The following is a 15,766-nucleotide window of genomic DNA, read 5'->3' as shown; positions in this document are numbered from 1 at the left end:
GTGAATGTTAAGTCCCACCTAGCATTAGTCTTAGTAACATTTGAAGTTACAAATTAGTGAAAATTTCGGTTTCTAGTTCTCACTAGCCAGTAATAAGGCTTATTGTTACTATGTTGGAGCGTACAGATGAGGAACATTGCATTCACTTCAGGAATATTCTTGAGTACAGTTCTTTTTCTCCTCAAATTCCATATAATGGAAAGGAAATAGGAAGTAGTTGAGAGCCATTAAACTTGAATTACTTCCATCAGATGAACAGAAGAACGTTTGATTGCTTTGTTTAAGCAAAAACATTTTGATTGCTTCGTTTTAGTAAAAGGAGCATTTTTATTTATTTTGATAGTTGTGAAACTTAAACATTTCTAATATTCATGGTCTTTAAATATTTGAACCAAAGTTAATTTCATGCTACAGATTAGTAACTACGTTTTATAGTCATTATTTAGTGGGTATACTGTGTACTTCATCTTGTCAGCTTCCTGAGGCATCTGAGGATGGGTCCTCATTTGTGTTCTCAGGGTGTGGAAGGGACTGACCCTGGTCCCTGAGGCTGCCAAGATGGTGGCCCATGCAGACACCGAGAATGGGACCAAAGAGTCCCCGGGGAGGGGCAGTTGCCAGAGGCAGGACTCGGGAGATGCGGCCCTTTCCTGGCTTCAGGTCGTAGAACAGTCCCGAGGCTGGAGTCTCCTTAGGGCCCAAAGTTCAGCCTCGCTGCAGCCATTTTCTGATGGTTGTGGAAGTGCTCAGAATCGGCTTTCCTGTTCTGGCACTGACTTCCGGTTCCGGCACTGGCTTCCGATTCTGTCTCGGTGCGTCCGAGTTGCAGTTTCCCTCCCTGGAAAGTGGGGCTCCTCGTGGGGCGCATTCTGTGGGTTCGCCCTTCCTGGGGGCCCCGCCGCTGGCCGAATCTGGCCCTGTTTCTGACTCTGGCCTCCGACGGTCTCCCACCCACCTCCTGGGGCGTGACGACCCCCGAGGGAGGGCACCCCGACCCCCAGGGGGCGCAGCTCGGACTGGGCTGGAATCCCCAGCGCTGGGCATTTTGAGGAACTGGAAGCCAGGGCCTGGCTGACCAGCTGCTCTGGCCAAACCCGCTGGCGTTTGCTCTCTGGGAGGCCACCTCAGCTGCTCCCTGCCGGTCAAAGAGATGGGTGAGGCCAGGGGCCGGCGAGTGCCAGGGGAACTAACTGATGAGCAAGGACACGGGCAGACATGGGCAGCCGAGCCGGGGGACCCTCCGCCCTGCCTCTGCAATGCTGTCTTCGCCTTAGGGTCCCTGAAAGTTGAGTTGCTCCGTTTGCAGATCATCATCAGGTGTCAGACATTTAGGTGTATGGTGTTGAGGGTTAGATTTGAGGCAGAATGTTTAGCTTCCTGTTTTGTTGTTGTTTGAGACATGATCTTGCTGTGTAGTCCAGGCTGGCCTTGAACTCACAGCGATCCTCCTGTCTCAGCCTTCTGAGTGCTGGGATGACAGGCGTGTGCCACCAGGCCTGGTTTAGCTTCCTATTAAAACCACCTCCTCTTCTTTTTTTGTTTTTCCTCCTCTTCCTTCCTCCCTCTCCCTTCCTCCCGCTTCTTCTTGTACTTCTGTGCTCATTCTGAAAGGTGGTGAAATGCACGGGAGAGAGGAGGGGGGAGGGAGGGAGGGAGAGAATTAACCAAGGAGGAAGCTGTTCTTATTCATCATGAGTTAGCTGCCTCCTGCCAGATTGCGCTCTCCTGGAGACAGGGACAGGGATGTTGGTGCTTCCTCTGGAGTTCCTAGCTCCGTCATGATGCCTGACTGATAGTCAAGAAGCAGTGACAACCTTAACGTTCACGATTAGCTGATGCTTGCTGAGCACATGCTATGCAAGCACTCGTCAAGTGCTGCTCATGGTCCCCACCCCTCAGCCTGTGGGAGTGTGTTATCCCCATTTCACAGAGGAGGAAACCTGGCCTGGGATAGTCATCAAGGTGCTTGCTCCAGGCGCTCTAGCTGGGCAATGGTTGGACCTCAGGCCGATCTGACACAAGGCCCCGGATACGAGGTCTGCCAATTATGGCCTGTGGTCAAGTCCAGCCCACTGCCCGCTCACTTTGCATGGATGCCGAACTCGGTGTTTTGTTCTTCATTTGTTTATTTGTTCACTCCTAGAATTTCTTCCAAGGAGCACAGCTTCCCACTCCTGTTTAAGAGACTGGTTTTAATACAGGGTGGTGGGCGGTAGGAGTGACCCGAGCTGCCAAAAGTAAAGAGAAGGGAAGGGCCTTCGGCGGGAGGCCCCTCAGACGGGGTTTCGGGGAGGGGCCTTAGGAGCAGCGTGCATCAGTGCTGCTCTCCTTCACCCCCAGATGGAGCGGCAACGCCTGGCTCGAGAGAAGCAGATGCGGGAGGAGGCCGAGCCCACGAGAGACGAGTTGGAGAGGAGGCTGCTGCAGATGAAAGAAGAAGCGACGATGGCCAACGAAGCGCTGGTGATTTCGGTGGGGTCGGGGGCCCCGAGGTCATGTGGGGACTTCTGTGAACGAGCAGTGTTTGCTTTATTTCCGTTGGAGGCTGAGGCAGGTGGATTATGAGTTCAAGGCCATCTTGGGCCACTTGGTGAGACCCTGTCTCAAATAAAATGAATAAATGAAGAGAAGCAGTTGGAGATGTAGCTCGGAGGTGGAGCGCACCAGCCTTCAGCCCCAGTACCACACACAAAAAACAGCAGTCCTGGAGCTGGAGGTGCGACTCAGTGGTAGAGAGCTCGCCTGCTACACGTGAGGCCCCGGGTTTGATCCCCAGCACCACGAAACATCTGTGCTGACGGATGCAGATTTAGGTGGGGTGCGTGAACAGCCCAACTCCACTTTGACTTTGGGGCTGCCTTTCAAACAGGGCTCCTCGCCTCAGTACTGCTCAGTACTGTCTGGGGCTGATCATCTGGGGTTTTTCTCGGCATTGAAGGATGGTTAGCAATATCCTGGCTTTCTTCTGCTAGATGCCAGTAGCATCACCTCATCCTCTGTGATGTTCCAGCCATTGCCACATGTCCCCCAAGTAACAAACCCTCCTCCATTTTTGAGCCCCAATTTATTTGTTTGTTTGTTTTTTGGTACTGGGGGTTTGAGCTCAGGTCCTTGTGCTTTTGAGGCAGGCGGCGGAATCACTAAGCTACATCCCCAGCCCCTGAACCTCCAATTAAAGTCAAGACAGAGGGCTAGGGTTTTAGCTTAGTGGCACTACGCCTGCCTGGCAAGTGCAAGGTCCTGAGTGTGATTCCTGGTACAGGAAGAAAGGGGTGGGGGGAGAGAGAAAAGACAGTTTCTGTTATTTTTCTACCTCGCAAACCATAAGCCTCAATTAAAGTTGTTCACCCCTTTCTGGTTCCCCATGGGTGGAGCCTCAGGGTCCCTTTTGGATGGGGATGCGAATGTCTTCTGTTTCCAGAGGTTCCTGAGGTGATGCTTAGTGACAAGGCCAGAGGAGTCTGAGGCTGCTTCTTGCTAACCTGTTTGTCTAGCCCCTCCAGATCCGGGTGGACATGGGCACCGCTAAGAGCATGCTTCCCTCCAGATGCGGTCAGAGCAAACAGCAGACCTGTTAGCGGAAAAGGCCCAGATCACTGAGGAGAAGGCCAAGCTCCTGGCGCAGAAGGCCGCTGAAGCGGAGCAGGAGATGCAGCGCATCAAAGCCACAGCCATTCGGACAGAGGAGGAGAAGCGCCTGATGGAGCAGAAGGTGCTAGAGGCTGAGGTGCTGGCCCTGAAGATGGCTGAGGAGTCAGAGAGAAGGTGAGGGGCTTCCTGGGCCCAGGAAGGAGCCTAGAAAAGGGCCTGTTAGTCCTATCCCTGCCCTGAAGCACATCTGGACACAGCCAGCTTCGGGCTGCTGCTCCGCCGCCTGGGACAGGGAGGTCCCTTCCATGCCGGGCCCTCATGACTGGAGCTGTTGGAAGGACACAGAGTGTAGTTCTCTCACCTCTGTGCCTTGACCCCAGCCCTCCCATAGCCCAGTTTGCAGCGAAGCTGTTACGCATGTTTACAGATTGCTTTTAGCTAAGAAGATACAAAGAGGTTCTTTTCCACTGTAAAAATGGAGTACTTTCCCTTTTTATTTTTATTTTTGGTACTGGGGTTCAAACTCAGGCCCTTACACTTACAAGGCAGACAGTGGAACTACTGAGCCAAATCCCCAGCCCTTCCCCTTTTTATTTAGAGGGGATGCAAGAAAACAGCAATTATTTACATGTAAGGAAAATTAGGTGTCTGCAGTCTTCCTGGCAGATGAAGGAAGGAAGTTGCGGTCCTCTCTGTGACCAGGATACCCCCTCTCATGACTGGTCCAAGTATGGAACTGTTGTCTGTACTTTTCAGAGGCTCTGGATTGTTCTGGTCCTCCAGCCTTCAGATAACAGCATCCGGGTCTGTTGATTTAGAACACTTGTATTTGGCGTCTAGCAACTAAGGTGATTCAGTATAGTTTTCCTCACCGTTCTTTGCATATCATCTTGAGAATATGATTTCCTTGATGCCTGTCCCGTGCCAGGCTCCTTTCTTTCTCTGTGTAGGTCACATCCTCTGTGAGTGATGGATGTTGGGCGAGGTGCCCATGTGCTAGGCCTTACATGTCATGCCCAGCCATGTCCCATAGGGCACAGATCTGTACCATGAAGCATTTGCCTATAACGGCAGGTTTGTCTTTCTGCCCAAGAAGAGTAGGCACTTGGTCTGAGCGTGTTTTACCCGGGAGCTGTAAAAAGCCAGTTCTTTTCTATTCTGCCCTTTGTGCTCTAGTATAAGACTTGTGATCACCAGCACTTTTGTTTGCCCAGCCCACTGTTGTCCAGGAACAAGCGGAGAGAACATTGTGCCCCCTCCCCCAACCCCACACACCTATTGCAGAGGTTTTGTGTTTTATGAAATAGCATCTCAGTGTGTTGCTCAGGCTGGCTCCAAATTCTGGGGCTCAAGTGATCCTCCTACCTCAGACTCCTGAGGAGCTGGGATTACGGCTGTGCACCTTGTGCCTGGTCGGCTTGCACAGCTTTTTGTTTTGCTCTTGCCCCTCTGGCTTCCCCGGTCTTCCAGTCTAAATTGACCAGCTGAAATAAATTAATGCCCAGGGGTATTGTTCTGGCTTTGGAAGTTCTGACTTCCCGTAAATGTCTCTGCCCCACTGTCCTTGGTTTCCTTGTCAGGTGCCATCCCTGAGGTTAACCTTGAGGTTAACTCCCTCTTTGCTTGGGATGGGGTGGGGGTGAGGGTTACCTCTCTCTGCCGGTCTTCTTCTGGAGAATTGATGAATCCTTTCTTTTCAGCGTCAAGGAGGCGGATCAGCTGAAGCAGGACCTGCAGGAAGCCCGAGAGGCAGAGTGAAGAGCCAAGCAGAAGCTCCTGGAAATTGCCACCAAGCCCACATACCCAGTGAGTCCGGGCAGGGGCCACCACCCTGGGGCTGCTTTAGACGTGGTGACTTCTTGTCCCTCTCAGCCCTTCAGTTCACCTGACAGTGCCTTCAGGGAAATGGTTCCAGCAAAGCATGGCAGAACTGATGGTTCAAAGCCTGCCCATGGCCAGGTACTGGGCAGCACATCCAAGGTCATCATTTGGCCTCAGGCTACTCAGTTACTTCTCTGATTACCTAGATAACAGGCAGCAGGGCCATCTTCAGCTCTCAAATGTTTTTCTTATTCTGAGTAATACAGTCTCAAGTTTTCCTCAGAAGAATTTGCTCTCTAATCCCCTAGTGCTGAGCTGAATAGAATCTTCTACTATCGGTTGATACCATGTACCATAATTAACAGTTCTGGGAAAGTCGACTGTCTACCTCAAAGTGAATTATTGCTGTGCAAGAACCAGATTTCAACCTCAATTTGGGGACAGGGAGACAGACCTCTGCTAAATGGAATCACAAAATAAACAGAATTTGCTTTCCTTCCACTCCACTCAGCAAATGTTCTGTGTCCACTTAATACCACCCAGTTGAAAATTTATATCCAGGCAGGTGTGCACAGGTGCCTGGAACACGGCCTAGCCTGGGGGGTGGGAGAGGCTGAGCTGACTCGTGAAGACGAGCAGGGACTATCCAGGCACAGAAGAGATGACAGGATGTCCCGGGCAAGGGTACAGATGTACTGTACAGCACAAGCACTTGTCCACTCACACACATGGCACAGACAGACACTGCACATACACACACAAGGCACAAACACACGCACTGTGCTTTCATGCATGTGGCGTATTCACACTTGGTACAGATACACACAGGGTACAGGGGGATAAGCTGCCCAGGATGTGAACTGGAGAAAATGTCAACAATTTGCTGGTGCTATGTTTTGTGGTTATGAGTTCCTGGGTAACAGAGCACCTCAAACCAGATGTGTGGCTCCCAGCAAGCATTTATCATTACCTCTCACAGTGTGGTGGGCTGATCGGGCTGATGTCCTCACTCGGGGCCTGTGAGGTATCTCAGACAGGTGAGAGCTGGAAATGGAGTCATATGCCTGAGATGCGTGTGTACGTTTAAAGCATACATCGGCGCAAACTTTGTACTGCTCTAATCTCTGCTCTTCTTAGCAACAAATCCTGGAGGAGATCGTCCATGTCAGTTTTTAACCTCATTTGGTCGTATAGCTAGATTGTAATACGCCTAACCAGTCCCTTATAGATGAACATTTAGTGTGTTTTCTTGTACAGTTTTTAGCAAAACTGCACTGAACATCCCTGAATGCAAATCTTTGCACATACACCATGTCTGTACTGATAGAATAGATGATCACATATGGAACCATGAGGTCAGATGTTTCGTTTTGATTCCCTTCAGAGAAGTGATCGTACCAATTTCTGCAGCCCCAATATTCATCCTTTCTAGAAGTTTTATAAAGTATAATATGTACAGAGAAGGCCCCAAATCACAACTGTACATTTTGATAAATTTTCACAGGCAGAACATAACCCATGTACTCAGCCCTTGGACCAGGAAAAAAAAAAGGCACTATTTGTAGGAGCCCAAAAGCCCCTGCTCAGCACCACTTCTGACACTCTCCAGACACCCTGTTTCAGGCCCATAGGAAAGTTCTGAGGCTGCCCTCCTGCCCAGGTACCATCTGAAACTCAGTAAAGAATCCAAGGATGAAAAAGAAGCAAATCAGCCCTCGGGAAACTTGTAGACAGCAGAAAGAAGATACAGCCAAAAAAATAGTCCTTACAGTGTAGAGTTATAGAAAGATCCATTAGAGAACCAGGAACATAGTCCAACAGGACAGCACAAGAAAGGCAGGCCTCCTGTCTGAGCAGGAGCTGGAAAGTGTTTGATGAGAGATCAGAGGGTTTGAGAAGGGGCTTGCAAGAGGGATAGAGCTTAAGAGATGGGAAAGCACCGCAGGGAATACTAAATACTATTTATGGCTTAGTAGGGCAAATCATGGAAGAAACTGGGGAAGTAGATTGGGGCCATATTTTAAATGACCCTTTGTTCTGGGATGAGAAAGTCCCGAAGCAAATCTAGGGACTTCATACTGTGTTTCAGTCTTATTACTTCATGCTGAGCTCTGTCTTCCCAGTTCGAACCCCGAGCGTCCTGGCGGAACCCTGCCAGTCTAGAACAGACTCCTACCCCGCTGCCCACACAGGGGCTGCACGCGGCCAGCACTCTAGCTAGACATTCTCAGCCCAGCGTCCTCGCCTGCGCCCTTTTCCTTCTGGCACATTCTCTGGTTGCAGCAGAAGCGGCATCTCTTCAACCGTGTCCCCTACGGCTTCCTTAGCCTCTTTGCTCCCTGGCTGTAATAGTTGCCTTAGTTAACTGTTGGGATTTGTGAACACATCTGTTTCCTGAACAGGACTTTTAGCTGTTCAGAGCCAGAGACCTGTCTTGTCTGCTTCTTTACCTCCTAGTGCAGGAAATGAGAATTTTCTAAATGAAAAAGTGAGTGGGAGTTTGTGTTTGATTTGACTGAGCGTGAAAAAAGGTTACATTTGTAGAAAGACAAATAGTTTGACTAGATTTTGAATGGATCACAGTAGCTAGCACAGGCAGTGCCTCTATGTTGGGGTTTTTAAGCTTCTGTCTCATTTTATTTCTATTAACTAGTGAATGTAATGGTGACATCAAAGTTTTAATGTTTCCTTTTTTTGGTACAGGAATTAAACTCGGGACCTTGCACTTTCCAGGCAGGCAGCGGAACCACTGAGCTAAATCCCCGGGCCTAGTGTTTCCTTTTTTAGGACTCTTGACCCGCATAGCCTTGAATATGGAGGGAATGTTCCTATGAAACCTGAATCTCCTAATTCTGAGCTTTCTCATTGGCAGCCGGTGAACCCAATCCCAGCACCAATGCCTCCTGATATACCAAGCTTCAACCTCATTGGCGACAGCCTGTCTTTTGACTTCGAGGATACTGACGTGAAGCGGCTCTCCATGGAAATAGAGAAAGAAAAGTATGTAGTCCCTCACGACCTGCGCAGGGCCACTGGGAGTATGAATGAGGAACGGATCTGTGTCTGGACACACAAAGGGTCATGACAGAGGGGCCTGTCCCTAGCTCCTGCAGTGGTTTACTTAGGTATCACCCACTGGAGGACACGGTTTCTAATTAGAAATTGAAGACAGTAGATCAGCAGTCAATGCTGCAGGATAAAAATGACATTTGCTCAGTGGCCTGGAGTTCATAGTGACTCAGAACTCTGCCTGAAGAATGGAACCAGGTTGTCAGGGCCTCCCAGTGAGTCACACTGCTGTTCCCATGTACTGAACTGCAGTTTTCTCCTAGTCACGTTCCCTGACAGGTGGGATCTGTGGTGCTTCCTGTGTCTAGAACAAAGGTGAGACAGAAGAAATGGGCTTGAGGCCGAGAAAGCCAGTGGCCGGGTGGGGTCTGCAGTGTCAGACAGCCCTGCGCAGAGCCTTGGCTCGGCCTGGGCTGCCTTCACAGTCCGTGGAGGTGTAGTCAGAGATGGCGACAGTCCTCCGCAGAGGAAGGCTAGTCACGGCCCCCATTCCCAGAACCAGAGGTAAACTGATTCATGGTGCCACAGCTGGCAGGAAACAGTCATAGTAGCTAGCATGTAACATACCCCATACGTTAGAGTGTTTTGGCTTTTGTCTCATTTAATTCCTACTGACAAATAGAACACTGATATCAAAAGTAGGTTTTAGTGTTCCTCTTTTCCCCCCAGTACTGTACTGGGGATTGAACGAAAGGCCTTCATACTGAGCTACATCAGTCCCTTTATTTTGTTGCATTTTGAGACAGGGTCTTCTTAAGTCACGAAGCTGCCCAGGTTGGGCTCAGACTTAGGATCCCCCTGCCTTAGCTTTCCAGAGTGCTGGGATCATAGGCGTGCACAACCGTGCCTAGCTGTGGTGTTTCTGTTTTACAAGTGAGAACACAGATTTAGTTCAGTGAGATCATTCAACATGACACCGCTGACAGAGCAGCCCCCAGGGGTCTAAACCCCTCTCCCTGTGTGGTTACCTCCCGGTAACCCTCTGGGAAAGTGCCTCCATGGGGTCCAGCCTGGGCTGCCGCAGACAGGCTGTGTTTCTCTTCAGGCCTTCATACGGAGGGCATCGATAAGCGGGTGGGCTAGAGCCACCGGTGGTAGCATCTGCTGAGTTCCTGTCATCCTTGTCCAGACAGGCATAGGTATGGGGTTCTGATCGTTGTGCGACTGCATCTTCGTGTTTGCGCGTGTTCAGACTGTTGTAACACAATACCAGTGGCTAAGTTCCAGTTTTGCTAGGATGTTGAAGAATTCCATGACTATATGTAACATGAGGTATGAAGAGTGGGCTGAGGATATCAATGGCCTCCCTTTAGAGACGAGGGAGAGTCCTAGAGACCTTGAAGCACAGGCCCAAGGAGTGCGTATGACTGTCCAGGGCACGCCAAGGAGTCACACGGAAGACAGCCAGATGAGGGAAGACCAAGCCAAAAGTGCAGGGCTGGTAGGCTCTGGGATGTCTGGGGACTGAGTTGCTTCAGGAGGGCTGTGACCACTGAGCCTGGGTCTGCTGGATGGATGAGTCAGAAGCCTGGGCCAGGCTGATGCAGGGACTCCTTCCCTGGCCTTCTGCTGTCTCCAGTCGGTCTGGCTGTCTCAGAGCCACAGATCTTACTTCTGTTTTCGTACTGACCTCACGCAGCACAAGCCTGAGCTGCACCCACAGGTGCTACTGGACTCTATTCTCTCAGCGCAGGTGCAGGGAGTGTGAAGTGAGCAGTGGCATCTTATTTCTCTGGGCTAGCAGCATCGTGTACCCTCTCACTAATGTCCCTCTATCCCCACCTCTGCCCCTGCCTTGCTAACTATAGTATACTGTCCACTCCTCTGGAATCGGTCTTTACCTCTATGTATGAGTGAGGTTATGCAGTATTCATCTGCAGGGTGCGTTCCCCTCGCTGAATCTGGGCTGGCTGTGGCTGGGTTTAGCAGTGGAAAGTAGCAGATCTGTACACATGTCAGCTTTGGCAGCAGCCTTTAAGAGAGTTGACAGCTTCCAATTTCACTGCCCCAGAACTGGCCATGGTGACATAAGGAGGGGGATCCTCTTAGACAGGACATGTGCCCAGGCCCTGAGACAGATGTGCCACATGAGTAAAGTCCACGTGAAAAGGACTGAATCCACCAGCCAACAGCCAGCACCAAGTCACCGGTCCCCAAGAGGGTCCTCCTGGTGCCTGGCCACTTCCCAGCCTCCTTCTGGATGGGCCTGCGTGCGTGTACAACAGAGAAACCTAAGCCAAATCACAGATCATGAGATGATAAATGGGACTGTTTGTTCCGCTGAACTGTGGAGTGGATTACCTACCACACAGCAGAAGATGATTGACAGGCTTGTCTGGTCCCACCCTGCAGCCTCTGCTGATGGTCGCCTTCCTCAGCTGACCGGTAGCTGACCTGCATTGCCATGATGAGTCCACGGTGATGGCGTTTTATCCCTTTCCAGGGCAACCCCGTGGTCTGCAGTGCGGCCACTTCTTCCCTCACACGGCATCGGCTCTCACCGTGGGCCCTTGGCCGGGTCCTGGGAAAGGTGGTGACAGAGGTGAGGGCCGCAGATGGGGCTTTGACGTCAGGCTGAGATCCAAGCCCTACCCTGCAGCTTTCCAGCTGCTGAGAGCCCACCGAGTTATTTACATCTCTTTTGCAAAGCAAGGATCTCCCTGGCTGGTGATTGGATTGAAAATGATCAACCAAAACAAAACCCCCCTTCCCCATTTTCCTAGATGAGGCTTTGCTGCAACTATCACAGAACGTGGTGTTGCTACTCTTTTGCAGCAAGGATCTCCCTGGCTGGTGATTGGATTGAAAATGATCAACCAAAACAAAACCCCCCTTCCCCATTTTCCTAGATGAGGCTTTGCTGCAACTATCACAGAACGTGGTGTTGCTGGCCAGCCACGGGGAGGACTGGACCTGTTCTGGGGACCCAGGACTTGGAGAGCCAGCCCTATAGGAAGTTCTTTCAAGGGCTTTGTTGTAGCAACAAGCAAACAATGAGCAGCCCACGCACAGCACAGGAAAGTCCTTCTCTCCGCCCAGGAGGGGTCTGTCTGCTGAATGCCAGGACGGTGACACAGATTTCGGAGCACGTCTCTCCACCCCTGTGCACACTCACAGGATGGATTCCCAGTTTACCGTGCACTTTGTCTGGGGAGTGGGCAAAGAAAGGAAGCTCTCCACTCATTTGTTCATCCCGGCCTCTTCACTGCCTCAAAGCCTTGTATTTACCTTAATAAAACCAGAGCCGTGCAGGAAGAGGCTGCGTGGGTGATGACAACCTAGTGAGTGCTGGCTGTAGTTCAGGTTCCAGCGGTGGGGATGATCCAGTGGACTGTCTCATGCAAAAGCCGATCTAGCCCTGCATTCAGGTGGAGGCGGGTGTAGATAGGCTTCACTTCACCGGACAGACACGGGTTAGGAGGCGCCGAATGAGGCCAAGCCGCTGCCCTTGAGGGGATCTCTGGGGGTGAGTAGCTCTTGCCCGCTGGTCTGGCAGTCGGGGCTCCATGCCCGGTCAGCTGGCTGTTGTTGCAGATGCCACCTCTGAGTGGGCCAGGTGATGAAGCTCCCTGTGCTCGGGGGTGGGGTTGGAAGCTGGATATCACTGGCCGCATCCATCCAGGCGCTTTCCTCAAAAGCTTTGTTAAAGGGAAGTAACACATGTTGCTAGAAGAATAAAAACTTGGAGTCAATCATGAGTACATTCACTTGGTAGATTCATGATGTCCAAGTTCAAATGCGGAAAAAAGCATTTGCTGAGGGTGAAAGACACTGGTGTTATCCATTTTCCTCCTGATAATAGAACCTTAAATTTTGTATCAATTTGTGGTCACTTCAGGATGAAGACTCCCTTGCTGCTAAATGCTGAGCCAGGTGTCAGCAAGAAGGGTACAGCACACTCTTGTGTCACCAGGGTTAGTAAAGGGACGGAGACCTATGCCAGATTTCTAGACACCGGGATGCTTGTACTCAGAGACCTGTTCCTGCCTTAGGCCTGAGGGAAGAAAGAAGAAAGCACTTGGTGTGGAATGGTACAGCCTTGCTCCCTCATTTTGCAGATGCTATGGCATACACATCATCTCATTAACACCTACAGAAGCTGTGCTACTGAGGCTGTCAGGGGCTTGAGTGCACACAGCTCGTAGCTGACAGACCAGAGTCGGAAATATGCTCATCGATTCGAATCTGGCCTTAACTGTATTTTACTGTGCATGGTGGAGGGAAGACAAGCAAAGGTTTGATACCCAACTCAAGTGTATAACATCATGAGAGATACAGGGTGCTATCATTTCAAAGTCTCCGAAGTTTCATCTAAAAAGCAGGAGAAATAGCACAGAGCAAGCAGGATGGGGCACCAAAGTCAGCCTGATCTTCCCGAGGGCTTCCCAGGCCAGGCTGGCAGAGGACGCTTGGGGGCTGTACTGCTGTGCGGTGACCAGCTCGTGCCAGGGTGGAGTAGAACTCTGGGGCTGGGAAGGAGAAATGCACCCCATGGAGGAGAGTGGGGCCTTGATCCCCCACTTTTTACTGAGTCTGAGGCTGCTTTGTGACACTCGACTTTGTCTGCACACTGGGCACCTACCCTAGATGACTGTGTAGTCACTGAGTGCCCGGTGATAAGAAAGCTAGTGTGTATAAATGATTACAGATTGGGTAATTTGTTACATAATAATCATTCATTATTTTTGGCCGTAAAAACCGAAATCATTACCAGAAGAACAAAGTTATGGCCAGGGAGGTAAATTTCCCTTTGCCACCCAGTGGTGCCATTGCTATTGAATTATACAGAGGCGTTTTACTTTGATGATTAAAATTTGACCACTTTATTTGTTGCTGAAAAATTTTAAGATTGGATCCACTAAAGAGGTAGCTATCATAGCATGTTTGTTATACAATTTATAAAAATAATTCCCATAAATTTATCTGAAACAAACTCATCAAAGGTGCTAATCCACGTGAGGCAGACCTACCTGAATGCCTGCAATCCTAGCACTTGGTGTGGCTGACACAGGAGGACTGCCCTGAGTTCATGTCCAGCCCAGCTACCTAGTGAGTTTAAGGCCATACTAGGCTATGTAGTGAGACCTTATCTCAAAAATCCAACCAAACAAATAAAAAACACACTGTGTCAGCTCACTGGCACAGCTGATAGTGTGTGCTACAGGTAGGAGGACACAGGGGTGATGTCACAGGATCCTAGGCTCCTGGCCAGACCGAGCCATGGAAACCCACAAAAAGGACAGTCACTTCCTTCCTTCCTCTGAGCATCGTTCCACTCCTTTTCACAGCCACAGAAAATCATTTGATTGTTATTTACAATCTGGGTTCTGCATGTTGCTTGGAACCGGGGCTCCAAGAGAGACTGACCCTGTATTTCCCCCTCCTTACCAGACTCCTGCACTTTCTAGGACATTCAGGTGTGCAAGCTCCACATTGGCAGAGCTTTAAAATGACAAATTGTTGGGAGAGAAATTATAGGTCTTTGAGATGATTTTTTAACTACAGCTTTCATGGTTTGTTCCAGACACATCTTTCAGTGTTGCTATCATTTTTCTTGTTTCATAAATATAATAATGTGCTTTGAAAAAACACTATTAGAAAATAAAAAGCCATTTTTGACAATTGGGGAACTGTGAAGGATTAAAATGACCTTATACTTTTGTGCTTGACATCCATTCAGCTTGTTTAAGGAGGTGGATCAGAATAAAAACCGTTAGGCCCACTCAGCAGGTTTGGGAGGTATTTACAAAATACTCTGGAAGACATTTTGTGTCTATAATAGATCCATATCTTAAGGGAAAAATAGGCAATCCAAGCTTTACTCTCATGCATGGTTTTGATGACTAAACTAAGAAAAAACAGGGTAAACCTAATTACAGGCCTTTGAAGTTTGCTGACCCAGAACTAAAATACGCAACCCTCCTTCAGTTCTTAAATTTAAATAGCATGATCTCCTTATGTTACAAAGTTTAATATAAAATACTGTAGGGTGGGAGGAGCCCAAGTGAAGTCCAAAGGAAGTTCATGTAACTTTCAAGCCCTTTGCGGCCTTACCTGTGAGATCCTGGGAGAGGAGAGCTGAGATTTGTCCCATGTGAAGAGGGATCTAGGGAGATACAACCTGTTCCAATTCCCACCCTCTAGAAAAATAAGCAGCAGTGGTTGTTGGTGTAGCTTTTTTTCTTCTTTGTTTTAGAACTATTTGTGGACAGGTTGGCTTCTTGAAAGTTTGCCACAATTCCAAAACACACAGAGTTTTGAAATAGTGGGATCCTATGAGGAATTGGAAGTTTTAGGGCAAATCATATCACCCTAGTCTCGATATTATCATCTAGTAAACAGAAATGACCATAACACCTCCTTGACTTGCTTTGAAAACTGCATTGGATTTTAACAGTTATTGTTATTATTATTATTATCATTACTGTGAGGTGTTGATGGCAGGAGGGTCCAAATCTGTCTGACAGAGATATAAGCAGTGCATGAGCTGGTACGTTAAAGTATGCAACTGATATAAAACATTTCTGTGTAGATTTCTGGCGTGATGGAGGGTGGTTTGGACTTATCATTCACAAAAATTAGAGTTCTTTTTATTTTGTCCTAAGACTGAATTTTGGATTGGGCCTAGCAGATCTTAATAGGTGTTTATCTTGTTCTATTTTTTGCTATTATAAAAAATGCTGTGCTGAATATCCCTATGTGTACATCTTTGTGTCCAAGTACAAATTACTTTGCACATTTATGGACACTGAATTACTCATATGACCAGATAAAACTTGTAAATTTCAATGGATAATGTGAAATGCCTGTTCAGAATATCGAGCCCAGTTTATTTTTTCACCAACAAAGAAAGTATTTCTTTACATTTACTATATAATATGTTGTTTTACTATATATTAAGTTTAAATTTTTTGTGTCTACTAGGTTAAAAAAATTTTTTTTTTGGTACTCAAAATTGAACTCAGAACCTTGCTCTTGTGAGGCAGACATTAAATCCTAACCCGGTAAAATTATTTTCCAATTGTTTTAATTTAAAATTCTATGACAATAAAGAGGGCTGACCATTATATATATATGTATACATACATATATATATATATATAACTATTCAGTTTTTGCACAGAAATCTAATGATTTATGGAAGAGTAAAGCCTGCCTTGAATTTTAAAAGAAGCACCAGCCTCATAGAGGTGCAGAAAAGCACACTTTGTCTTTAATTATCTGCAGCCTTCTATCTGTTGTCACTTTCCAGCGAATCTTTCCTTCCTTGCTCTGTTTTTCTGGC

General features: G+C 48.5%; 1 pseudogene; it reads left to right on the top strand.

Moving 5' to 3' along the window:
• The first annotated feature begins 2,004 nt into the window (after positions 1–2,004).
• LOC104875645 overlaps positions 2,005–15,766 on the top strand; it is a 67,326-nt pseudogene continuing 53,564 nt past the window's right edge.

Source organism: Fukomys damarensis, unplaced genomic scaffold (assembly GCF_012274545.1).
Source record: "Fukomys damarensis isolate Sample0158 unplaced genomic scaffold, DMR_v1.0_HiC HiC_scaffold_121, whole genome shotgun sequence".
In the NCBI taxonomy this organism is placed as follows: Eukaryota; Metazoa; Chordata; class Mammalia; order Rodentia; family Bathyergidae; genus Fukomys; species Fukomys damarensis.
This window is presented reverse-complemented; position numbering and strand designations above follow the sequence as displayed.